Source organism: Athene noctua, chromosome 27, assembly GCF_965140245.1.
Source record: "Athene noctua chromosome 27, bAthNoc1.hap1.1, whole genome shotgun sequence".
Lineage (NCBI taxonomy): Eukaryota > Metazoa > Chordata > Aves > Strigiformes > Strigidae > Athene > Athene noctua.
In genome coordinates this window covers 6780897-6808403 of record NC_134063.1, presented here as the reverse complement: position 1 = coordinate 6808403, position 27507 = coordinate 6780897, and the positions used below count along the sequence as shown (strand labels likewise).

The 27507-nt window shown below is 48.9% G+C and overlaps 1 protein-coding gene across 2 annotated transcripts in view; it reads right to left on the bottom strand.

Moving 5' to 3' along the window:
- The window catches only part of GATAD2A (GATA zinc finger domain containing 2A), a 54155-nt gene extending 27716 nt beyond the window's left edge, over positions 1 to 26439 (bottom strand). Inside the window, exons 1-2 of one of the 2 annotated variants that reach the window (XM_074928130.1) lie at positions 26297 to 26439; positions 7866 to 7940 (exon numbers count right to left, since the gene is read on the bottom strand). The gene's annotated coding sequence lies outside the window, so the exon portion shown is untranslated. The remainder of the gene's footprint in view (positions 1 to 7865; positions 7941 to 26296) is intronic. The other variant, XM_074928131.1, reaches the window with a different exon arrangement.
- Between the last annotated feature and the right edge of the window lie 1068 nt (positions 26440 to 27507).

Below are 27507 nucleotides of genomic sequence, written 5' to 3'. Positions count from 1 at the left end.
CTCCTTACAAAGGTCAGACCGAACAGATTAACAACCCTGATGAAAAGGCACCACGTACCTTTCCAGCAAAACCCTCTCCTATTACAAATTCTCAAGGACATCACATCCTGCACCCCGTGAGTCCTTTCCCAACCGGTCGCAGCCATTTCCCCCTGGAACGCCACCGTCGTCCCCTTATCAGACACCACCAACTTTATTTGGAAATGGCCTCAGCTTCCCGGCACGTTCCCAACTCGCACAGGCAAAAAGCAATGCCTCTGGTTTCCTTCGAGGAACGGTGCTGCTGCTACGAGGACTTTTCTACAAATCAAAATTCAGTTCAAGTTTGCGTTAAAAATTCACAGTGTCTCGTCGCAACGATGTAGGGCTGAAAAGCAGCAACTGGGGACAGCGATTGCTAGAGAAGAGTGTTTGTAGCACAAGGGAAACGGCACGTTGGGAAGATCTACGTTACTGGGAAGACCTTGGGATGAGATTGCACTAAGATTTTTACAGCCAAATCTGAAGATTGCAAGTGCAGGCTCATGTAATAGAGAGATCTGGTTGCACAGTTCCCCCTGTCACAATAGTGATTATTATTTATTGTGATAGTGATCATTCTTATTGTAGATGAGCCCTAAAATCAAGCTCCCTAAAAGAGTTTTAACCCTTTGCAGGAAATGGTACCAGAAAACAGTTTGCTAACATGGATGCAGGTGCAGAGAGACCTGAGGGAAAATTAATGTAGCACTGAGAGAAGGGGAGGAGAAAAAGATAAAATAGTGAGAAGGATTTTCTTTAGAAAGGTTATTGTGCCTCTCTTTTCAGGAAGAGAGATGAAAACTGGTAATGTCAGAGACTTTCATAAGAATCACCTGGGTTACTGGGCCCCATCTCCTGCAAGCCAGAGGGCAGTGAGAAGCAGGTGAACAGTTCAGGCAAGTCCCCAGCAGGATCTATTTCACATAGGAAACCACAAAACTCTTTCCAAACCAGCCTAAACTCGAGATCTGTAGGAAAAGGTTAAAACCGGACGGGTGCCCTGGAAGAGAGGAGGAAGAAGAGGGTGCCTGCAGAGACCTGCACCAGCAGGGACAGTGTCCTCCTTCATGGAGAGGGCACGAGCGGCTGCTCTCCTGACAGGAGGAGGTGGGAGAAACCCAAACCCACCTGGGAAGAAAACTCTCTCCCAGTGGCAAATCTGGCAATTTGCTTAATCCCCAGCACCCGAGGACAGCATGCCAGTCATCACCCGAGACTTTACCACCACTATTAAACAGCATTTTACCAGCACACTCTGTGATCAGCCCTTAAATCTGCTGGATTTATTGAGATTGCACCTTGACCAACTGATTCCACTAGATGAGAATAAATCAGGTAGATGGTTCAAAACATCCAGGCTGTTTTTAAGGATAACGTGTAACTTCTGAAGCTATTCCCAAAATCACCACTTCTGCTTCCCCACCGTTAAGAGCAAAAGGAACTGATCAGCACAAACAGTAAACGGCTTCGGTTCAACTCCATTATGCCTTTTATGTGACAGAAGGAAGAGAAAGCAAGTATTGCACAGTAAATTTTTAAGTTTTATGAAAGGTTCTGCTTTTTATTACAAGGACTGGAACAGCTCGGGGTGGAGTGCCCAGGATCTAAGCAGCAAATGCTCAGTTGTTAAGTGCTATTGCTGTAACAGATTAACTACTACGATAATTCAAAAGGCCGTTGAGTATATCATATGGAACACAGTAAACTCCTTGGACTGCAGGCCATTACATTGGTCACCCTGAAGCCTTGTCAGAAATGCCTCCATGCAGCTCCACTGCCCTCTGAGCACACTGACAACAGGAAAAAAACCCCAAACCTCCGGAGTTCCCAACCTATTTACACTAGCCTGGTAAATCCTGTGTGTGCTTGTGATGCCACCAGTACGCTTTCCATTGGGAAAAGGGTCAAAAGAGCTCTCTTGTTGTCTTCCAAATCCTTCCTCCCTCCAAAGAGCAGAGCAGCAAGACCAAGATAAACCTGGTTTAAATCAGACAGTGTCTTTTCCAGCAGGGATGTGAAGGACACTGTGACATAGTGTTGATTGACAGCCGGCTGAACAGGAGCCAGCAGTGTGCCCAGGGGGCCAAGGAGGCCAATGGCATCCTGGCTTGTGTCAGCACTGGCGCGGCCAGCAGGGACAGGGAAGGGATCTGAGCCCTGGGCTCGGCACTGGGGAGGCCGCCCCTCACTGAGCGGGTTCGGTTTTGGGCCCCTCACCCCAAAAAGGCCATTGAATGACTCGAGCGTGGCCAGAGAAGGGCAACGGAGCTGGGGCAGGGTCTGGAGCACAGGTCTGCTGGGGAGCGGCTGGGGGAACTGGGGGGGTTCAGTCTGGAGCAGAGGAGGCTGAGGGGAGACCTCCTGGCCCTCTGCAACTCCCTGCCAGGAGGGGGCAGAGAGGGGGGGTGAGTCTCTGGAGCCAAGGTCCCAGCGCCAGGCCCCGAGGGAATGGCCTCAAGCTGCCCAGGGCAGGGTCAGGCTGGCTCTGAGGAAGGATTTCTGTGCAGAAGGGGCTGTTGGGCGTTGGAATGGGCTGCCCAGGGCAGGGGGGAGTCCCCGGGATCCCTGGGGGGGTTGAAGAGTCGGGCTGAGCCAGCGCTGAGGGATCTGGGGGAGTTGGGAAGGGTCAGGGGGAGGGTCATGGTTGGGCTGGAGGAGCTTCAGGGGCTTTTCCAACCCGGATGATTCCGGGATTCTGTGATACAGCCCAGGCCCTCGCGAAGGGCTGGGGATGCTGCAGCAATCACCTGCTCTCACTTGCTTTTGCTGCTACAGGGAAAAGTTACAGAAGAGGAAAAAACTCACAAAGTTCCAGTTTAAGACTTGGGAAATGAATTACTTGATGCTGATTTTTCCAGATGTACAGTCCAGCCTGGAATAAGCCTGAGCAGCTGCAGAAATCGTGCCCAGCTCACCCGGGTGCTGCCTGACCAGGGCATGGACCGGGGAGTGGGGTGGCAGCCAGGACAGGTCTGATGCACACAGAGAACCCCGACATGGTACATAAAGACAAAGCCACTTTTTTTTTTTTTTTTTTTAAAAAAAAGCAGCACACTTTGCTTGCTGTTTGTAATGTACACTTCCACTTTCCCCCACATCCCATTCAGAGTTATCCACATTACCTCCTCACTCCTTTCCCATTCATGATTTATAACTTCCTCGTACAAACTCCAAGTAATTCTTTCACGGAGAAATACTTCTGCTTACTTTTCACTGTTTAGCACAACTTGGTGGTTTGGAGTTAAAAGGACTGAAGTTAAAATTACATCCTGATGTTTTGGTAGAATCATCAGCCGTGCTGGTGAGCACCGGCAGCAGATATGGGTTCAGCACAGAGCATCTGCAGATGGGCTCGAATGCCACTGGAGCCACACACTAGCCCATCCAGCTATGTGATAATAGCTCTTTTTGGTAGCCAAAAGCAAAGATCAACAACCCTTCTTCCCCAACATGATCTGGAAACTTTTACAGCAAAAGGCGGGGGGGGGGGGGGGGGGGCAATAAAAAATATTTTTTTTAAAAAAAAAGAGAAAAAAAACAGACAAGGTTACAGAGGAGGAAACAGGGAGGTTAAGAGACATCCAATGCTCCTCGGTGAGTTTTTTCTAAAGGTAGTTGATCAAAAACTGACTCTGAACAGTCCCTGGCACGCAGCACAGACCTGCGGCAGAGAGGCCTCCTGCAAGCGCAGCCCACGCAGTCACCGTGGATCAGCCCCATGCACCAACCCCACGGTGCCTAGAAATCAATTTCTCATAGCAGGATGTAAGCCATAAATGAGATGCCCTGGAAAAAGTAATTTATATTTGTGTGTGTGTGTCTGTGTACTACTGTGTGCACGTGTACTCACGTGTGCACGCATGTAAATGTGCGTATACATGCACACACTGAGCTGTTCATGACCTTATCATGTAGATGTTTAGAAAAATAAACTTTAGAAAGCCAAAGAACTAGATTTTTTTTTTTTTAAAGACTAAACTAATGCAACAGCAGTAGGACAAGAACATAGGTTATTCTGCAAGTTGAAAAAAAAAAAAAAAAAAATCATCCCGCATCTGAATTCAACTGGGCAACCAAAAATCCATCCTTTGCCTGATGAAGGCAACAAAAAGCATGAGAGCAGCCGGAGGTGGGTTGATCATTTTGCTATCTCAGCCATGATTTCCATACCACGAGACCTAAAAAGAAGAAGAAACTGCAAGTGCTGAAGCCCCCTCCAGCAGAAGGGACGAGAGGAGGGTACCTGCTCACAGCCCACTCCCTGCTCCCAGCGGGGAGAGGCTCCCAGCCCCTGGCTGGCTGAGCACTGCAGCCCACCAAGGGTTAAGCCCTGCCATTTTGGTGCCATTCACTGATATGTCCATTAAGGGTGTTACATAACAAAATGGCAGCCCTTAACCCTTCCCTCACCGGGCTCCCACGCTGCTCAGCTGCATGTGCTCACGCCAGCCGGCCACCACAGCACCTCCCGGCTGCGCAGTCCTGCCTCCCTCTTTTCCTAGTATTATTATTTCCCCCTTCTTTAAGCATTCGAGGAAAAATAAATGAGCTTGCTTAGGACTGTTAAGTACTTGCAATTAAAAAGAGACAGAGCCCAACAGAAGTTTCCTCTGTGCCACGAGTGTCGGGCATCTGGAGGCAGCAGAGAAAAGTTCTCGCGAGCAGCCCACCAGCAGCAAAGCATCATCCCAGGGATACCAACGCAACAAACCGCTGAAGGAAAACACCTGAAATGTGGGGTACCAGAACCCTACGCTGTCCTGAAAACAGCCACCACATCCCCACGGCTGCTCCTGGCTTCAGAGGGGGGCACCCGCAGCTCCTTCTGCACCTCCAGCCTCGCAGAAGCTGCTTTTATTTCCATCCGAGTGACCAGGCACTAAGACACACAGTGCCCACGGTGCAACTGCTGGCAGTCGTTGTAGTGCAGTAGGAAGCAATTCAGCCCGGGCTTGACTAAATATTTACTAAAATGAACAGATAAACATTCGTAGAAAGGCGCTGAAGTCGAGCTCGGAGCACCACAAACACGAAGTTCTGTATTTGGCCAGAAACGGGACTTTGGTAGCTGAAGTCCCACTACACTAGGAGTCACCCTTCTGCTCTGCACAGCGTTTTGTGTCAACTCATCTTAAAAATCACTATTGTGGCTGAGTTTGGCTCCATTTATTAGTCGGGAGTCTAACCACTGTCTAAGGGCTCTGTGTGACAAAGAGAGAAGCATTCACAGTTCCTAACAGAAAGCTCAATGTGCCGCATGGATGATATTAAACGTGTAGCTGTGGAAATGGGAAATAGCTGCTGCCTGTAAAAATCAATCTACTGACTTGCAAAATTTGTGTAGGAACTCCAGAGAAGTGTTCACTATCGAGGTGATCTTAGAAAATATTATAATAAAGCAACTAAGAGAAACCTGCTTTTTTCTTTCTTTCTCTCCTAAATACCTTTTGCTAGTGTTGCTGTTCTTTAAGTGAAGGATCCAGCCTGAAAAAAAAAAAACAACCCCCAAACCAAAAAAAATCCTCTCACTTCTCAGTCCTGCCACAACGACCCCGATTCCCTGGCTCGCTCTGCGCAGCGGTGCCAGCTCCTCCCGTGCTCTGTGACCCTGAGCCAGAGCTGCAGTTTTCAGGAATGAACCGCACGCTTCAGGGTGCAGTTGGTTTGCTGTCACCCCTGAGCTTGCCGGGGGAATTCAACCACCCTCACGCGAGGCGGCCGAAGGAGAAGAATGAAATCAGAGTCATTTTGTTAACAGACGCCAGCGATTAGGAGAAGCGCACGGTCCGACTCCACCTCGGTGAGAGACTCTGCCCTTCCTCGAGGTTCGGATTCTCCAGGCACATCGATCCTCACAAGTATTAACTCATCATTAAAAACTGTTTATCCAGTGTTTATTTGGACTCAAAAATAAAACCTTGCACTTAAAGGACTGTAACTTGATTTAAACTTTTATTTGATGGGAACAGATTTAAATATTAAGTAACGGCACCGTAGATTGCAATCAGATCCTCTCCCCTTCTTCCACCCCCCTCCCCATTTAATGTATGCTTCTTATTAGAGGAGGGATCTAGGTTGGTTCATTTATTTTAATGCAAGAGCAGCAAAATTAGCATCTTTAAATACTCAGTCACAACAACAATCAGCTTTTCCAGCACCACATGCTGTGTATATTATAATACAGGCAATTCCTTGGGTTTCTTTTTTTTTTTTTTTTTTTTCCCCCTGCATTTTAAAAACTTAAAGAGAAGGGAGGCTCTCTGGGCACCCAGACCATCCACACTGGCTTCAGCATCACTCCTCTCCAAGAAGTGCTGTGCTCTGGATTCATGTTCAACCCAATATAAGTTATTTAATACAGCCACAGGACGATCATGGAGGGAACTGGTGTAAGTGGGTACAAAGGACAAGGTACCAAAAGAAAGATTTGAACAGCTAAGGAATTCTCTTATATACCTATCAATAGTCCGATTCTTTAACAGGGAACTTTATATTAATTCTAAGGTCCACTGCTTTGGGTTTAAAAAGGTGTTTTTAGAGGGCACTACTTAGAGCCGCTACACGAGGGCCTTGTTTGACCTGAATTCTCCCCCAAGTTTTACAGATCTATTTTTGTCTCGAAACTACTGGGCAGGAAGTCTGCTAATGACTATGTCTGGGCTTTGTATTACCAAAAAAAATCATGGAGATTCCTCAGTGCAGGAGAGCCGTTAAGTACCAGTTTCGATTATGGTTCAGACTGCAGGATTTGGATAACAAGTTGAACTGACAAAATACGATTTATGCACACTGCCCTACAACTGCACAGAGCTGGTTTTCAGGCGTTTTACGGTGAAAACCCACTGAACAAGAGAGCAGATGAAGAAATTTCCATGCCTATGGTCGATACATCCAAGCGTGATTCTCTCTGATACTCTCACTGTTACTCCTTCACCTCTGACTGATGTCATTAAGGTGTTTTTATGATTTCATTTAGCCTTTTGGTCTCATGAAAGGTGGCACTGCCTTGCAAAATTTGGGAACCAGAAGGGAGCCAAAGAACCCAGCAGTGCTGATGGCTGGCACAACGTTAGTGCTGAAGCTGACTAGTAAACCACGGTAAATCAAATGAGTCAATCTACGGGCAGAGACATCAACAACTACACCAGGAAAACTGAGACAGGAGGAAAAGCAAAGACCAGAAATACTTAGTATTGACCACTGGGGCCTTGGCAATACATGTTTTGGAGAAAAAAAAAAAACACAAACCAAACAACACATTGGGTAAATCCTTAAATTGCTATTTATAAAACGCTTCATTTGGGGACAGGTGAGCACCGTCACGCACGGGAGAGCTGAGCAAGAGAGCTTCGCTTCAGCTACACCACTGAGCGTTGCCCGAGCTACAAGATATCGGCAGAAATTTCATTTCCATTCACAATTTTTCTTCTGAAGGTTGCACAAATGATCAAAATATACAGAAAGTCTCAAGGGAGGAATTTCTGTGTGCTTGCTTTTGCTTCTCCTCTCATTCAAGACTGACAATATCGTGCAGCTGTTGTGACTGCCCAGTTAAAAGGAAGTAAAACAACTTTGTCCCTTCACAAGGCAGACTCACCTACTTTGGAGCTAAAGTGCTAAATGAAAGGCCATTTTCGGTTAAGGAGCCAAATTCTGATTTGAGTTTAATCTCAGAGCTCCTCTGCAGCTCTTATTTGTCCTCCTAGATGAAGCAGGAGCTGAAGGTGCAAAAGACCAGAAGACAATCCCACCCTCCCATCCACCTCCTCATTTTCAGCACTGAACGAGGGGGAGAAGGGGTGTCTGTGCAACATGAGAGACTCCACCTTATTCACAACTCCTACCTGTCAGTGAAGTTCATGGGTTCCAGGTGGGATCCTGACCAGGCCGAGTGGCTGAAAGCAACTGCAGCGAGGATCCTGAGGGAAGAGACAAGCTGGTTAGTACAGCTGGTGACAGGCCCATCACCTTCACCCAAAACGCGCTCGCTGATGAGACAGCTGGCCTGAAACACTGGGACCCATGTGAAAGATGAGAAGACTGCACCCTATTACGTTAAGGAAAGGAACTGCAAGCCAGGCGTGTGCTCAAATGCTTTTGGATTAAAAACAAAAGCACAGGCAAAAATGTTGTAAAGTTACTGTTTTTCTTACTCTGTATTTCTTTAGACTTTGCTTCTTACATTAACACGCTAGGAGGAAACCAACTGCTTCTTGCTATCTCTGGTCTGACCCAAACACCTGCTGAAAGCAGAATTCCCACTTCTAACCGACAGTTTTCCTCGAGACCTGCACTTGTCCTAACACCCGGTACCACAGGACCCGGCTCCGAGGAAGCCTTAAGGCAGTTGCTGTGCCCCCTCTCCGTTTTACTTCTTGCACAAAAAGCAGTATGGGTCCATGTGTGCATGCAGGACACCTGAAGACACATCTTCAGAAAGAAGTTTGGTGCTTTTAATTTGTCCAACAAGCCAGCAGGCCCCCGGACGAGCATTTTAATAGCTAGTAAGGTGCAGGCAACAAGGCAACGTTTGTCTAGCGCTACCTACGTGAAGGTAATCCCACTTAAGTGGCAGCAACACTGAGATGCAAACGAAGAGCCATCTTTGGATGTGACATGGTCACACGTATGCTCACGCACCGCCTCAGTTCAGCAATTCAGTGACACTTTGGTATTTTCACTTACAAGACACCAGAGCAAGTTTTAGTGCCGAGCTGGACGCTCTGACTAAAACCCAGTGGGAGGTTTTGGCGGGGTACCACCGCCGCCCACACCACTGACACAGATGGAGTCAGCTGTCCCCCCCGTTCCCGGTCCTGCCCGAGACCACAGCACTGTTCCCCGCAGAAGTCTCCGTGAAGTTGCACACGAAGCAGAGAAAGAAGGGGGAAACCACTTCTTAGTGAAGCTTTTATTCTGTAGGACAGCATATCAAAATAATTCTAGAAGAACATGCTTGTGTGTTTATCTGCTTCTTACTCCAGAAAAAGTTCCGCTGGCTGACGCTTGCTTACGCTTTACAAAAATCCTTTTATGAGCCTGTACACACAGTGTACGATACCCAAACCTTCCTTCTCCCTCTCTGTGAAAACACTGAGGGGAGAAACCCGCAGCCAGTGTACACTGGTCAGTTCGAAAAACCAACTAGTTTTGCCATCCTACTGGATCAGCAGTTACCTGCGCCAGCAGTGCAGGCCGAGTCCAACAAGCCCTTACCCCGGCCTGCTCTGACGCGGCACGAAGCGAAGAACCAGGCAAGAGCCCCAGTTCCAGCAGCGGGTCCTGCTCGGGGCCGAGCACGCCGCCACGCCGCCGGGGTGGGCGCTCGGGGCAGGCGGCAGCAGCCCTGGGCTGGAGGTGGAGCGCAGTAATTGATGCACGCTGCCTGCCAAGACCACTCCTTGGAAGCTCGGCCTCTTATTTCTGCTAAGCCACCAAGAACTGAGTCATTTCCCTCCTCAAAAAGTTGCAGAGTTATTTTCTTTTGTCCAGAAGGCAGGACAACAGCTCATCGACTCCTAGAACTCCTCTCTGGGGTGGGGAAAAGGGCTGACACCCACCCAAGGATCAAACCGCCCCCCCTGCCCGGACTCCAGCAAGCTTGGAGGTCGTCTTGTCCGTGTACGTCTTCTCTGTTTTACTATTTTAAACACCCCCAAAAGGTTCCAACAGGTTAAACAAATCGCTACAAAAGTGCAGATATAGAAACCGCATGAATGGATATGCAACTGTATTCTGGTCCCCGATTAGCTATCTAGAGGGCAGGTCTTGCTAATTATAGCTCATCCTATTAGTCCAATGCTTTTCTAATTAGAAGCCCATTGAAAACCATTGCAATAGCTACTTCAGGGCCTTCAAGCTACTTCAGGGCCTTCAACAGTGCTATAAAACCTGACAGATACTTCCACGCTGCTCCTCACGCAACCTGGCCCGGACACAAAACACTTTTTTATTGCTGAAGAGGACAGAACTCAGCGGGCACGGCACGACCGCGGCCGGGCCCCGGCGAGCGCTACGGCCCGGCCCGGTAACTGGTGGTTACGACACTATTGCAGCCACCAGGAAGCCACAAGTTCTAACTCTGCTGGGGAGGGGGGGGGGGGGGGGGGGAAGAAAAATTTTTTAAAAAATGAATTATTCTGCCTGGTAGAGAGATAACTGCTGAGCAGGACTGGTTAAAGGTGGCAGCGGGAGGGGAGGATCCTCCAGGCACCGGCTCCATCCGAAGCCGGCTCGGCTCTGCCAGGAGGGCGGCACGCAAGGCACCTCCAGCACAGAGGGAGCCTGCGCTTTGCTCAAAGTTTTTCCCCCGAGAAAGAGGAATATGGTTATGCAAACGAGCCCGGCAGCACCCTCGTGTCAGAGTGCTCCCCGTGTTTCAGAGGACTTCAGCAGAGATCCTTCCTTCCGACGTGCTCTGGACGTGGGAAGCCTAAAGCTACCGAATCGTATTTCTGAGGCTCTGGCCAGCCTCCATTTTTAATGAACTGTAGCATTAAACTCCCATAGTGCTCGTGTCATGGGACTAAAATAGTTTTCATCTTGCAAGGACACCAGAACAGCAGTTTAACCGCTTCAGCGCCACGGGACGCTGGCGGTGCAGGGCCGGGGCCACCTCTCGTGCTGACCCACACTCAGCATGTGAAAGTTTCCATCAAAACCCAACAGGCGGGTGGCAACGAGCTGCCCGGGGAGGCCCCACGGCCCGCCCTGGCTCGCACACTCCGTCCCTCCGTGGCCAGCTCAGCCTTCTCCTGCATCTCCAAGATGGGAAGTTTGTTTTCGCAGCGCACGCCGCTAAGGAAAAAAGGTTCAAATGCTTATACAAATATTTGGAAGGATTAACTTCTAAAGCATCTGTGCAGGGAGCCTCGTAGGAAGCAGGCAGCTAAACAGTTAATACTAGGAAGTGAAACTCTGCCCAAGCAGCTCTAAGTTTTGACAGCACTTCCATCCCAGCTACCTGCAGGCTCTGGTGCTCGGCTGCTGCATCCAAGGGCACCGGCGAGGGCTCTGCCAGCACCGCAGACACCATCCGCTGCCCGTCTTGTGGGTCCTGAGCAGCTCCTCCACCCTTCAGGAAACCAAACCTTTAGTATCCTATCACTCCCCAATTTCTTTCCAAAGTTGGATGTTTCATTTAAAAAGAATCGCGGCTCTCGTTCTGATATAGCAACTTTTAAAAACCATCGTAAGTGAAATATTCAGGAAATTAAACAGGCACTGGACTGAGTATCTCTTGCTGACCTGCCAGAGCAGAAATCAGATCTATTTGCTCAGAGTCTACTTTGTCACTCACGAAGGTTTTTTTTTCCTCTGCGAAACGATGATGAAAGCTCCAGATAGAATAATAAGGACCACATTTTTAGCAACGTTACTGAATCCCATCAACACTATCTAGAAAAATTATTATCCAGTAAAATTCAAGAGAGATTTAGCCTGCAAGACAGGGTTTTTAAAACATTACATTTTCAGAGTAAGACAGGCTATGGATTCTCTAAGAAGATTAAGGCATGGAAACTATGACACAGGTACTACAGTTTAGCATTACCGCTGTACATACCTCCTCAAACAACCGAGATAAGAAAACTTCTGTACTTTTTGGAAGGCTGAGTGAACTGGTCAGCAGAAAAAAAAAAAAGAAATGGAGTCACATTACACTTTAAATATTGACAGACAAGGGGCTAGCTTCTGTCTCATGTGTTCAGGCTTTACTTCCATAAACATCTTTGAGTCCAAGAGTAAAGTCTTCAAAGACTTTATTGGTCTAGAAGGAGAACTCGAAGTATCAAATCAGGTTTTTTAAGCACCGAAATACCAGTTGAAAGCATTTTTGTACGTTCCAAAAGCGCAGATTCCTCCCTGCACACGTCTCAAAAGAATTCTAGGAAGAGCCACTGGAGAGAAATAACAGTCATGGTGCACATTTCACTACAGTGTAAGCAACCATCATGGAGTGGAAAAGCACTTCTCTGGCTTTTTATGAATGTGCTGATCCATTCTGTACCTGGCAGACGCGGGTATTTCTCCAAATATTCAAGCGTTGCTTTCTAACTTCTGTGTGCCTAAAGATCGAGGTGAAAGCTGCCCAAACACCCCGCATGCCCACTCTTCAGTTTTAGCCTCTCTACAGTGAAGTGCCACCTTGTAGGAAGGGGAAAAAAAAAAAAAAAAAGCTCCTTTCAGATGCTCATTAATACCACCGCTACCCGTTTATTGTGTACAAGTCAGATCGCAAATAAAACCTGTTACAAATTAAAAGTCTCTCCCACTCACTCCCGAATTCCTGTGCCAGAGATAAAACATACAACTCCCCTCCCCGGCCATCAATAGCATTTATAATTACACCCTTCAGATCAATGCCTGCGTTCGCGGGGCAGGGAGACCAGGGGCTGTAGTAACCCTTTAGTTAAGCCGGTCCCCAGACGGGGATCACAGGCTGCACCAGCCAGCCAGAGCATCGTTTGAGGCAGCAGCACAAAGTCAGATATAGGAAAACGATTTACTGGCCACAGCTGTTCCTCCAGCACGTCACCCCAGCACATCCTTCTTCTGGAGAACACTTATTTTTCCAGCGTTTATTCTCTACTGGATACGAAGGGCTGCCAAATCTTATGGAAGTGCACGCAGGCCTTCAAGGAGAAACCCTGCCTTTACTTCTGGATCTGGGAGAGTACGATCTGCTACTCACACTGCCTGCACCGCACTCCGTACAGCTCTAGTTACTCTCTACAGGACTGGAGTTCAGCTTTACTCTGCCCTCTCAAATGCTGCTACTCACATGCACCAGCGCTGCAGGAAAACAGGAAATCTCAGAGTAAGTTTTCTCCAAAAAATCCAGGTTGAACCTTTTGGAAAACACTGGTATAATCTAATCTTCTTGCAATCAAAATTTACTGTTTTGAGGTCGCAGTGCAAATGCATTTTGATTTCTCTCGTTCCTCAGTCTGGAGTATCTCAGCGGTAAGTACACGACCAAGCTCCCTCCTCCCTCCCCAGACACCATCTACCTGTGCTTTCCACTGACATTAGCCAGAACTCAATCAAGTGTGGATACCTGGAAGATGCAAAGAGAAAGAGGTTCCAATAATGCAGTTTAGAGAGAAAAATCAACACTAACTTAAATTATGTTTTTCTTCCAGGAAGCCTTGCTATTCAAGACCTTGCAAATCTGGCTTTCTGTAACCAGAGCCTGGAGTACCCAGTTACTGCCGTCCTGGTCAGCAGTTCACAACGCTGAGGCACCCGCAGCAAACGCAACCGAGTTTACAGATGCTACGTGGAAAACGCAACAGCGGCCAGCCCTGCGCGGAGTCCCCGGTCAGCACAAAATGGAGTGCATTTCTCTGCAGGTTGATTCAGAAGATCAGGCAGGCTCAAAATACCCAGATCACGATTTGGTTGGCTACTCATGAATAGAAACACCCATGATTGTCTAGGGTTGCACCACTACGGGCTCAAGCAGACACGAGCACGAAGCTTGCTTTTCACTCATAACACAATTTATGTCTTCAAATGGGGGTAAGGGGGGACAGGTTCCCCAGCAAATCTCTGAAAAAAACAGTTATTCCTCCAAAAGTTCACAGGAAACAGCTCTAAGACACTTCAGTTTTATAAAAGTCAGAGCAATGTGTTCTAAAGCGAGCTACAAAAGCTCTGGTATTTCTAGATCAAGTTAACCTTAGAGCAACCCTTTGCGTAGACCAATTTCGTTTTGCTTTGGCTCTAAGAGATGAATTCCCTTGTAGAGAAGCATTTAAGCAATGTCATGTCCTCGCTCAAAGGAACAAAGGTATGATACGGAATTAGGGAAGTCCAAAGTGAAACAGAAAATATTATTTTTGTCATTAATTTCACAATTAGTAGTCTAAACTGTGAAACTGGACTTCAGTCAGAGAAAGGATGAATCCACTGATTAAGAGGCTGCACTGCAGCCAGGTCCAAACAGTTTTATACATCTGTTTCACATCTACCCAAGTTAATCTTTGTAATTACTAAACGGGTAGACCCGATTCATTAGATCAAAATCTTTGCAAGAGGCTGACTTGCAGGAACAGAAAACACTCTGCACATCAGAGACAGCAGCCGAGCAGCAGCCATGAACAAAGCAGTGCCCACTTCAAGAAGAGGAACTACAGCATCTACTGTTAAACAAAAGGAGAGAACACCAAGAAGAGCTAAAAATAGATTCAAGAGTTTTGGTTTGGGGGTTCTCTGGTTTATACACAGCACAGTTTGAACTGTTTTTCAGTTACTCTGTGTTTACGGGCAATTATGTTGATCCTCACCCAGGGCCAAGATCTCCTGGATTAATGGGATGAGCACGAAGGGCTCCTATCCCTGAATTATTCGTCATCCAGAACAATCCAGATCAACACCACCGGCTCTGACGCTGCAGGACTGACCCGCTCTGTGTCTCCTTCGAGACGCCTGAGCCCGTCCACCTCATCCTCCAGCCACCCCCAGTAGTTGCCTTCAACTGGTTTTAATCAAAGCGCAATCTGATCGCCTGACAGAGCAGGTCTCTGTGGATTGTTGTATAAACATGTTTTTCAAGAACTGGAATTACTATCTTCTGTTTTCAGACGTAAAATGTATTTTTGACAGAGGAAGGGGGTGTCTCTTTTCTATGCAAAGAGGCAGCGTTATGAAATGCATTTGCAGAACTGTTTGGCAGAATATTAAAGAGGGGAAGAGGGACGCTTGCATGAATTTATCACCTCTTTCACCGAGTGCCCAACAAGCCCAAGGAAGATGACTGGGAAGCTCCGCAACTCTCATTAAGAGAGACGGAGACTGAAATGAGTGGCAACATTCAATTTTTTTTTTTTTTTTTTTTTTAAAGCAGGTGACAAATTGTTATTTCTAGCTCTGGTGAAAAAAAATCTGATCTACTTTCATCATCGTGTAAGATGTGCTTTTTGTATGCATCATGTTTGCTCTGGAATGCCATATCTGGGGGCTTTGTTTTCATCTGCTTTGCCAACACTCACTGCTGCAACGAAGCTTTGCTGTGCTCTGCGGGCAGTTTGTGCCCACCAAGTGCCAGTGACTTTAATTGGGCAACCTGGAATCAACCGAGATATGACAACTTGATTCCTGCTGAACAATTTGGTTTGTTCCTACCTGGCTTCAGCATCACCTACTGAAAACACAGCAGTAACCTTTTTTTTTTTTTATTTTTTTTTTTTGAGGGGGGAGCTCAAGATACCATCCTCCACTAAATGACATGTTCTTAATCTCAGTTGTAGGAGTACATTAATAACCCATAAGCTAATAATTTTGTAGCAGCAATTTTAGTTTCCCCAACTATTATTTAAAAACCTAACCGAGGGTGTGTGTAGAGAATGACACCGTTCAGAAATCCAAATAAGGGAAATGAAATGGCAGCTTGGCAGGGACCCAGGGGCCACACCTATTTACAGGGGAAGCCGAGCACAGCCACCATCATTAATTAATTCAGAGGCCTCGGCACACAAAACTTGATCTGGATGCACGCTGCATCCCCCACCTGAGATGAAAAGGGAGCCCTGCACACCCACCATCGCACGCAGCCACGGCTGAGGTAAAGGCAAGGCAGGCTGCGGGGCTGATGTTTAGCCCCTGGTCCTGCAGTTAGAAGGGAAAAGGAAACAAAAGTTGTCATTATCACCCATGGGATCGAGGGGGATTTTTAATCTTGAGCAAACCTAACCGCTGGTATGAAACCTGTCGGGGTCCCTCTGCTCAGAACAAGCAGAAAGCGAACAGATACTGAAAATGAGCAAGATGAAATTTAGACTCGGTTACTTCAGTGGCTTTATGTAAAACATCTCACTTCCACAAAAAAAAAAAAAAACATGAGGGCATTTTGGGCAGAAAACAACCAGAGGTGTCACAATTACACCGAACAACATTTTGCAAAGGAGCTCTTCCTATCAAGTTGGTGTATCTAAATGTCCTAAGGGATCAATAACATGCGCAATATTAAAATGAGTCTTATTTAATTACTTCTATAGTCTTCATCATCATAATTCTCAGGCACCTCACAGAAATAAGTTACCCATCAGGTCTTAACCGACAGGATTCACATGCTTTTGTTCCCCGAGCCACTTCTATCCCTCAGGAGTCCCGGCTGCTTGTTAAACCATCATCTTCAGGTTTAACAACAGGTTTTGGTCCAGCAAAAGGAATTAGTACACCCCTCTCTGGATACCTCTGCTGAAGGAAGGAGAAAAAGCAGAGGAATCTTAAATACCTTCCACAGAAACTAATGGAATGAAGATTGAAGGTAACAAGTTTGGAGAGGGGCACTCTGCCTCCCGGGCCCCAGCTCTCCACCAGTGCAGAGAAGTGTGAGAACACAGTCGCCAAGCTTGCTGTATTTCTTTAAAAATGTCAAGTAAGAAGTTTACCTTCTCCAGAATTTAAGAATTTCAGAGCTTTTCCCACCACAGAATACCTCACATACCCGCCATATACCAAACCAACCCCCAAAGACACTACGCTTTCCACCTCATATTCTATATTACTAATTAATTTTGCTTTTTTGACTATTCATAAACTTTCCCAGAAACAGGATTTGCAAATTATATTAACACCTATTGATATAACAACCCAGAAGTTTCTCTGGGCGATCCTCCTGTTCGATCCTGCCGCTGCAGCCCACAGAGCAGCAACAGTTCCTACGTATCAGCAATCTTCTGTCAACTGCAAGACATTAATTTAATCCTCGCCTTAACTGTAAGGGCCGCCGACTATATCGGAGCGTAACTTTAATGAAAATAAGAATTATTACCCGGAGCCAATCCCGATTAGTTGAGCTGAGCCTCTGGAAGTTACGCCAGGATTGCTTTTCAAGTTTTATGGAGAATGACATCTCCTCATTGGGATCGTTCAGGAAAAGCTACACCACGAGCCACAGGTTTTTTTGTGGTATCACCTGTTTTCAGGATCAGGTACAGAAAAGCTGTTACAAATGTCGCCCTCCTTTCCACCCCCCCCCAACTACAAAAGTGAATTTGAAAAAGGCCGAGGACATCAAACTCCTGTCACATTTAGAGAGTTAATCAAGGCACTAAGAGCCCAGCCCCAAAAGGAAGGATGAAGCCAGAGTCCCCTCAGCTCCTCGTGAGCACAACCCAGAGATGAGTGAAGCTTCACTGGCCACCCTCCACAGGCACCAAACAAAAGCAGGCAGAGGTTTTTTCCACTACCAAAACCGCCAGGCACCTCCTTCACACAAACCATCTCACGAGCCTTCCAAACAAACAAGGAAGCCAGCAGAAAACAGAATTGGAAATCCATACGCAACAGCATCCTACAGAGAGTAACGCTAGCACTTTGTGCCTGCAACAGTATGTAATTTCACTGTTTTACAATGAAAACCAGAAAATTTTAGATTTATACAGCGTGTGGATCTCAATAGGTGGTTCAGTGTGTTTGCACATACCACAGTGCTAGGGACACACGCACGCTGCAGTACTTAATTCTGTTGGAGACAGGATTTTCTAAGATCCTATTAAATATGAATGCCTTCAGTTTACTTCCTCTAATTCTTGCAAGCATTTCAAAGCTCGTGATCACATGGCTACTTCAGCAAATGAACATACTGGGCATAGCTGACAGGCTATGGCAAGGAAGCTGCTCCTACTTACAGCAGCAGGTAAATCAGCATTAGTGTGAAAGCTAACAATTCCATTTTCTGACTCATTTGAGTAGCTGGAAAGTCTTTGGTATTTGTAGCATAAACCCAACTACAAGAAAAACCACTGCTGACCATCTTCAGCAAAACTTCCCCTACGAAACAGTCACAAAAGTGACTTTGCTGCTGCAAGGAGGCTTACTCTGTTTTCAAGAGCATCCCACACCACTGCTGGGCTCCGATCAGCCACGCTCTGGGCATTTACAAAACTGTTTTAAGAAAATTAACCACTGTGCTGGCAACGGGGTAATTGTCTGGTGTGCGGGAGATGCAGTTTCAGCAACCAATACTGACAAAAGTCTCTCCATCTAGACTGAGTTAGGAAACAAGAGACAACCAGCATCACTGAATTGTTCTACTGAGTTTTAAAAAAAAAAAAAAAAAAGCACTAAGTTTTCCTGAATGCCAACTCCTATAGTCTTACAGGTAGTAAAATTGGGTATTTGTATCCCAAAGTGAATGAGACAGGTCACGTCAAAATCAATTTCGAGAGTAACTGAAAATTCAATCATGGCTTCATTTCTTTTTTTCTGTTGAAAAGCTACAAAAGAAGCCTTTATTCCTTCAACTCCATCACTCTGGCATTTTAATGCAAAGATCCCGTCATAAACTTCTACTTATTTTGGATATTTAAGAGAGAAAGGAAAAAAAAAACCCCACCATACTGCCTTGAGCTTGAGAGCAGCTACCTACCTATCACCATGTTCATCTGGTCTCCCATCAAATATGACTGAAAAAAAATAACGTCCTGTTTGAGGTGTCACCTGATATTCTTAGAAGTTGTTCTTACCCACTTTTGTCAGAACTTTGAGTAACAACATTTACTCTTAAAGAATTAGTGATTATGATAAAGAGTTAGCAGAACCTCTTCCCAGAAGGTGAGGCAGAGCATCTATTTCCACACTCTCTGTCGGAACTACCCACCGTACTTTACGCATTTAAAAAGCAATGAGTTATTTTCACTTGATGGAAGTGCAAAAAATAAGAAAATATCGTACGGCCTCACTCGTTACTAAGTGGTTTAGAAACTTCTTCAGGTACCTGACTTTTTAAGTATCCGTTTATATTCAGCTGAAGAGACTGGAAGTGGAGGTAGAGGGGGAGGAATGGTGTTTACTTCATGTCAGGGCTTATCTCCTGCCTCGTGGGAGTGCTCTTTTATAGGCTTTTTTTTTTTTTTTTTTTTGTTGTTCCCATCCCTCCAGCTCCCATTCACACTGCTGGAGCGAGGGCAACAAAAAAACACATCTTGTTATGGATGACTGGAAGTGTGGTGGACTGCCTCCCCACTCCCCATCTGCGTGGCTTGGGCCACCGGGTCCAGAGAGATTTGGGTATAACTTTTAAAATTTAGTTTGATTCGTGTTTATACAGGAATAAGCCCAAGTCAGAAGGTGACGCATAAGACACCAAAACCAGAAGACGAAGCGCTCGCACACTGATCCCTTTCATGCCACAGCAGAGTTCACTACAGGGCACCACAAATTAGCAGGGAAACTGCGTTCAAGTTATTAGTCACCTCATAATTGTTAAAGGAATTGGAGACCAACTCTTCTTCCAAACATGGCAGGAGTAAAGCCTTTCCGGCAGAGCATTAACTTAATGCCAGATCATCTGGAATGCCAAACTTGCCGACGTCTCTGAAGAGGCAAGTCGTGGCCAAACTGCCTCACCTTGAGGGTCACCCCAAAACAGTCACGAAAACTCCTTTACTCTTGCAAAATACCGATTGTTTTTCGTTTGTTGTTTTTTTGGGAGAAAAAGGGGGGAGGGAGGGGAGAGAGAAGGAAACAAAGAAGCGGAAGAATGAATAGAGGCTGAAATGCTCAACTCGCTCATAAGAGTTAAAAAAAAAAAAAGTCAAAACCAGAATTTAGTAAGAAAGAATACAAGCAGAACAGATTGATATAAACTCAGAGATGTGCATCTTAACTAGCTGATACCTAAACACTCCTGGAGTGCTTTAAGACTCCAGACATTCTCAGGATACAGACACAGACCATTCCACAGATTCTGCTTAACATGAGCAGCACCTGCTCGAGCCGCAGAAGATTTCTAAATGGGAAAGGACCCCCATCAGGTCTGGGTCAGCAGATCGGTCCGTTCTGTGCACAAACCAAAAGTTGGAGGGAGGATCCGAGGAGTCCAGTCAATGCCCAAGGGCTCTCCAGGAAGGACAGTGGTGGGAGGAGAAACAGCCTCCCGAAATTGAGCCTTCTTAAAAATAAAAGACAAAATAAACCCTCCCGAGCACAAGCTTCTGCACGTCTCGGTTAAAGGTGCAGCCTCGATCCTGCCGCCGGGAGAGACCCGCTGGTTATAGGGGATTTACAGAAAGAAATCCTGCAAGGCAAAAAAAAAAAATTCACCTGACCCGAGCACATCACCTACAGACACACGAAGCCTTCAAACAAGGAACGTCGGGGCGCTCTCCCTGCTTCCCTCGGTCTACACACGTGACCCTCCTTCCCCGTATCTGTCTGGCCTTCAGCGCCCGTGACTGGCTGTTAAATTTTATTCTCCCAGACCTTTCAAATGTTTGCATTTCCTAACACAACAAACTGGCATTGCAAATTGTGGGGTAAACCCAACAACTCTTTTTTTCCACCCCCCCTCGTCTCATCTGAAGCCCTACCAGCAATTCTCATTTGAAAACATAAGATGACGTGGGGTTAAATCATTTCAGAGATAAAAGCTAGAGAAGATGAAGATTAAAATAAAAGGAGTTGTTGTTACAAGCCACACTTTGCACGCCTCCTGCTTATACCCATTTTGCAGATGGGATAGCCAAGGCACGGAGAGGTTTAAGTGACTTACCCAAAGCAATATAAAATTTCTCCTCCGGAGAGGACAGGGAAGCAATGGTAAAGGTGAGGACAAGTTCCTACAGCGCACAGGACACCAGCTGGTCCCGAGCAGTGTGATTTTTGAAGATGCAATAACAGGGACAAACACCTGGCATCTGCCCTCCACACTCTGAGCTGTGCCGGATCCAAAGCTCTGGCCAGACACCGACCCACGCCGCCCTGCAACGCTGAACTGTGTCAAACCTCCGATATTAAAAGCAATGAGGAAAGAAAAGGGCATTGCTGCAGCTGCACGTGGCAAAGTTTTTCCACTTTCTGCCTTATTTCAGAATGCTGAAACAGCAACACATTCAAACATCTTTTTCTTAAGAGTCAACACATCGAACGCAGGCAAAACTTTCTTGCTAAACCTTGACTTTGTCCCATTTCAGCCCAAATGGTATAATCAGATTTTTAAATTTTTTTTTTTTTCCTCCAAATGCCCTCTTGGCTCAAAGAGAGTGAGCTGTGCTCCTGAAGCGAGTCACGACGCTGCTTTCCAGCCTCACTTGCACTAGAAAGAGAGGAGCATAGCGGACAACAGGTGAAAAAGCCCCAGCACAGTGAAGAGGTGCTCTGTAATTAAAGAGGAAGGAAAGCTGTACAGGAGAATTCCTCCCTGCCCCGTGGTCGCCACAGTCTCCCGAGGTGATGCTGAACAGGTCACACAGACACACACACAAAGGCTCCTTTACTGGTGCCCCACTGGAGAGTCCCGAGACCTGACACACCAAGAAGTCAAACCCCAAAGAACACAATTAAAGGCAATGAAGTAGAAACGCAGTTGGGGAAGGGGGAAGGCAAAGTGCTGAACAGCAAAAAGCCAACGTAGGAAACTGTGGATTAATAAACCTTAACCTTTGTTCTGTCCCTGTCCTGTAATGCTTGCTTTGGGCAATTCACTCTCCTTTTCCCCACCTGAAAATGGACACAGGATTCATCTGAGGATCACTGCTGTATGCAGGGCATTCAGACTGAGCGGTGCTAAGCGGATAGAAAACATCACAAAGAAACAGATAACCTCAGAAATTCCAGGTGGTACGTAAGGAATAAAGCAGGAACCACTAACTCAGTGAGGGTCAACATATTCAACAGATGTCCCGTTCCCCAGGCGAAGGGATGCCACAGAAACGCAGAGACAAGAGGAGGGGGAAGGCAGCTAGAAAAGCCTAAAAAAAAAATAAAAAAATAAAGCCCAAGCAAGTCTTTACACCAATCAATCATAATATGAATGCATAAATAAGCAGAATGTCTATATATAAGGTGCCAAACTCTAGCTTGTAAGTTTTAAGGGCACAAATCTAAAACAAGCAGCATGGGAGAGCTGGGACAGCCTGATGAAACTACCAAGAACAGACTTTTACAGAACACAACTGAAGGGCTGTCCTGGAACTTCCCAGTCCATCAGCTCTTCTTCTGAACATTTCCTTTGTCTAATGCCAGGAGAAGAGGAAAGAGCGCTCACATGCCATTTTTTCCCCCCCAATCAACAAAATATGCTAACTACATTGCACTTCACATACTGGTCTACAGACCGTGTGCTGTGATACCTCAAACATGAATAGCATTACACAAAAGCAAACGTTACTTCCCCAAGTCTAAAAATAAGTCTACCATATTTTCAGATACCACAGTCTCCAGGAACATTTGGAGTGGAAAAAAAAAAAAAAAAAAAAAAAAAAACCAACATACCATACAGTTCTACATTACTTAGATTATTACTGAAAAAGACATGAATTGGAAGTCAAGAAGCGCCTGGAACAGGGTTGTAATGTTGGTCAGTCTAAGAGGAGGGATAAAAAACCCTCCGCATCACAGCTCATTTTTCCTTTTATTTTGTAACGACAGCTCAGCACGTGTATTTTAATCCAAAAGGGGAACGCACGCGCGGCATGTTTTCTTCCCAGCTTTTCTGTTGTGACCTCTCTGAGCAATACCTGTCCGCAGGATAAAAGCCTGTCCCTGCACAGGTGTGTATCACAGACGTGAACTCTGTACAGAGCACACGACTTTCTACCTCCCAAGGCACATAAAAGGGAAACACCGTGTTTTGTGAAACACAAGCGAGATAAGCACACGACTACTCCCCTCAGAGCATGGCAGTAAGAAACCAAAGTATTAAAGGTAACTTGAGCCTGGGAAGAACTCACAGTTCATAGGTGCGTAGTGCCAAAAAAAAGTTAAGTTCTGATGCCCGAAGATTTGAGTTTTTAAATGCCAAAGTACACTCAGGTACACTACTATCAGTGAGTAACATCTAGAGACTGCTTCTACAAGTTTGTGGTTCAAAACACGCTCTGTGAAAACGTTTTGAATTTAATCAGCAAAACTGCATTTTCCACTCTGAAGTTACACATGAAGCGAGTGAGTGCTCCATCAAAGCAGAAAAGCTCTGCTGACCACCGCAGCACCTCGCCGCTTCTGTCCACCCCCAATTTCTTGTGGATTTTGGTTGGTTGGCGACTGGCCAGGGACTTCACAACACGGACACCATTTCAGGAGGTACCGCTGAAAACGTAAGGTGATCTCAACTGCGGCCTCGTTACAGCTGAATGAATTTTAGACTTAATTTTTAAAATTCTTCCAGAGCCACGCGAAAGACGTCACAAGTTGACTTCCTTTATCCCAAGCATCATTCCTTCTCCTTCCCCCTCCCTAAAGCAGCAGAGCAGAAGTGATTCAGTAAGGAAGTAAGAATGCTTATAGCCCACACGGACAGGTCAGGCTAACGAAGAGCACACCCAGAAATAGAAGTGTAAGACCATAAGACAGTAAGCCCAGAGTTCCTCCCACAATTATAGTTCCTTTGACAGCAAAGAGATAATTCCAGTTCAAACCTGAGGCGGCGCAGAGGTACCTAAAAGGACCAAACGCTGGACCCACGTACATGTGCTTCTGTCTGACCAAAAAAACCAATCCAAATCCTTCACCGTGCCTTGCAGAAGCGTCACAAACATCACACAAAACACCAGCACCGTCTCAATTTGAAGCAATGATTTTAAACAGCTCCACACATGACTACCGGCCTGTAATTACTACAAAAAAGTCGTAACGCAGCTATATTAAGTTACAGTATTAGCATACTGACACTGCATCATATGCCAGCGGTGTTGCATCATCACCCATTGATGTAACCTCATGACTATGTAACGCTGTTAGGGATGGTATTAGCTACTCCTTTGTGTTTGCATCTCTGAGGAAAGAGAAATATATTGGGCTGCCTCCATCCTGCTCCACTGCTGGACACCGAGTGACTACAGAGACACAACTCTCTCTCTTCCAGTGAAGCTCAGCAAGGTGGCTTTCACTTCAAGCACGGAACTTGGTCCTTTTCACACTCGAAGTTCAGCCAGCGCATGCTAACTGGTAATATATTCACTCTTTTTTCCAAGTTAGAAGAGCATCAGCCTGTTGCTGACCCCCAGACAAGGCATAAGGGGGGGTGAGCTCTCACAGCCTCAATGCCAAGCAGCGCCGCCCTCCCCATTCTCAAAACCAGATAGTTGTGAGGAGAAAAAAAAAGAAACTAAATAAATTCCAGCCCTGAAAGCAGGGTATTTTGTGATCCTATCCGAGATACTTAACCGCAGAGCCTCGCTGCCTCCAGGATATCACAGCCCCGTTTCTCTGACCAGAGCCTGACAGTCCAGATACACCGAAGGTGACACCAGCGGGGAGTAAGGGAGCGAGATGGACGGGACTGCGCCATCCCGTACGTGCCACGGTCTCGGGTGGCTGTGAGGTGGCACTTGGGGGCAACGACCCTGCTGACAGCCAGCTTCCCCCCGCCCCCCTCAATACAGCACGGTCCCCACTTAGCTCAGGGGGAGGCTACCGGCCTCCCCGGGCCTGAACTCCAGCAGACACCGGTGCCTATCGCCGCCACATCCGCGATTTGGTGGGACCGACCGTTTGTCCCCAGTCTTGGGTCTGCAGAACGCACGTGCCCAGCAACAGGCCGCCCATGAGACAGCTCTCTTACACAAAAAAAGCTCTCCGCAGGCTCCACATCCCTTTATTTCATGCTTTCTGCTGCCTCTGATCCCCTACCACCTCGTCCACTACCAGCACATCTCTTACGCTCCTGCTTCTTCCTACCCACAACTCCATCCACTTGAGAGGCTGGTCAATAGTTTGTCTGAAGGAAGGAAGGTTTCGCCCTCTTCTCCCGCTGATGCATGGCAGCTTCCAGCCTACTGGCATGTCTCTTATTCCCAAAGGCCCCTCTTCCTTTCACTTCCTGTGTAACTGTCTCTACAAGCAGCTCTGCTACCTCTGCTTCCAGCTGCATTCGCAGGCGGGCAAGCGAGGGAGAAACATGAAAGTCAGACACCTGCAAAAGAAGCTGGAAACGAGGATTAGGGCCATGACTGCAAATCAGTGCTCGGTGACAGTCGCTGCAGGGTCCATCAGCTTGGGAACCTCTGTCCTGGGGAAAGGGGTTTACCTCATCAAGTACAAAAATAGAAGAGTGTGGGGCAGCCAGAAAAAAAAAAAAAAAGACAAGTGAAAGTAAAACCTAAGCCATATAGAGAACGTAAAATAATTTTAAAAAAACCCAACAAAAAGTAAGCAGATGCTCTAGAGAAGTCAGTACGTGCATCCCGACTTACGGGCGTCCCCAGCTTTGTGGTTCCAAAGCAGCGACTGATGCCAGTTTTCAGGCACCGACACCCCCCCCCCCCCCCCCCGCCAAAACGGCTCCTCCGCCACCGGGAGCGGCGATTCCCGGGGACCGGGGAGCTCGACGCCTGCGTGCGCTCGGGCAGCGCCGCTTCCCGGGGACTCTCCCGACCGGGGCCAAATCCTGCCCGGCCCCTCCCGCAGGCGCCGGGAACGTGCAGTAATGGAGAAACCGGGGCAGGGCGCCCAGCCAGAGCTTCCACCCGCGGCCCCGGCCGAGAGCCCCCCGTTACCGACACGACACCCGGGGGGAGGCGGCGGTTGCGCCCCCCCCACACACACACCCCAGGGCCCCCCCTCGCTGCGGGGAGGCGGGGGGGGGCAGCCCGGTGCACCTTGAGCCGCAGGAAGGGCGGGCGGGCGGGCGAGGACTCTTATTGTGACACGGGCCGCAGCCTGGCCGCCAGCCGGGCCAGTGCCACGGCGGGGGCTGCCCGGGGCGGGGGCTACCCGGGGCGAGCGCTCGCCCCCCGCCGCGGCCCACCCCCCCACCCCCCCCACCCGGGGCCGGTCCCGCCGCCGCCACCGTCCGCGGGGGGCAGCGGGGGCCGGGGCGCTCCCAGCCCCGCACCGGCCCGGGCGGCGACGGAGGAGGAGGAGGAGGAGGAGGAAGAGGAAGCAGGCACGGCGGAAAGCCCGTAACAACTTTCCGAAACAAACGCCTCGCAGGCTGCCGTCCCAACGCCGAACAAAAGCCGGCGGCAACCCCGGGAGCTCGGCCCCGGGCTCGGGGGACGCGCCGCGCCGCTAAACTTTTGGTTTACCGGCGAGGATACAGCCCCGGAGCCCCGGGAGCCCGCTCCTCGCCGCCGCGGGCAGCGGCACCACCTCCCTGGCAGGCATTAATCAATCAGCCCGCCCGAGGGCTGGAGCCCGGCGGCCGGAGAGCAGGACTTTGCACTTTTCCCGGGCTGCCCGCGGTCCCCGCACGACCGGGCTCTCCCGGAACTTCCCCGGGAGCGCACCCGCATCCCCAGCGGCCGCTTTTCACAAATAACTCTGCCGCCGCCGCTCCCTCCCCAAGACAATAAACCCAACGCGAACTTTTAATCTGGGAACTCACACGCCGCGGCACCTCCCCGCCGGTCCCCGCGCATCCGAGCGCCGCCGGTGCCCGTTCCCCGGCGGCCGGTTTCTCTTCCCCCGCGCCTGGCCGCCCCCTTTTTCCGCGCCGCCAAGGGATCCCCCCGGTTAATCCTCTCCGCCGCGGCTCCCTTTGCCAAATAATGCGCTTCTCACACATGGAGTCGCGGCGTCACTCGGCGGAGCATGCGCGGGGCCGTCCCCGAAACACAGGGCGGCCCCGTCCTGCGCCGCAGCGGGGCTGGCGCGGCGACAGCGGGAGCGGCGGCGGCGGTGGCGGCCGCAGCGCGCAGGGGCCCGGCGCCGCTTCCGGGCAATGGTGGAGCAGGTCTGTGACCCGGGGCGCCATTGGCCGGCGGGGGTCGCGGCACATGGTAGGCGGGCGGGGATTGGCTGCGGCGCGGGCGAGGGGCGCCGCCGCGGGGGGCGCGGGTCCCGCCGCGCCGCTCGGGGCCACGTGGAGCGGCGGCGGCTCCGCTGCGGCCTCCCGGCCCCGGGGCCGGGCTTGCTCTGGAGGCCGCCGCCGCCTCCCGGGCCGGGCGGAGGGGAGCTGCCGCGGTCCGGTGCGACGGCGGGACCTCCGCGGACGCGGATTGTCCCGGGGGCCGCTTATCTTGTTCCTTCCTGAGCGTCTGGAGGCGCTGATGAAGGAAGCGGATTAACGGCGCGCGGCTCCCGCGGCCGCGCCGGCCTGCGGCGGGACAGCGGGGAGGAGGAGGAGGAGGAGCAGCAGCAGCAGCAGCAGCGCACGGCAGCGGGAGCCAGCCCCGGGCAGATTGCGTATTCCGGGCAGGGCTACCGATAGTCGGAGGCCTGGCTACCGAGCGGGGACGGGCGGCGGGGAGGCACGGACACGGACTCGGCTCGTTTCCGAAATCCGTCCTGAAGAGAGTAAAGTCTGACCGAGAGGAGCTGAGCTCCACCGAGTGGGGAGAGAGACGCTCTGAGCAGCCGACCCCGGCAATCGCTATTTTCACACACCGGAGAGCTCGCGGTAGCTCCCGCCAGCGCTGCCGCCAGCTCCCGGGGGCTCAGCGAGTAGCTGAAAGCAGCCGGAAAATAACTTGAAACACCCCAAACCCCAACTCCTGGCGGCGGCAGACAGGACTCGGAGCCGCAGAGCGCGGCCGGGCCCGAGCCAGCGCAGCAGCGCGGCCACCGGCCACCCTGGCTACCGGCCGTTCCGGCCAC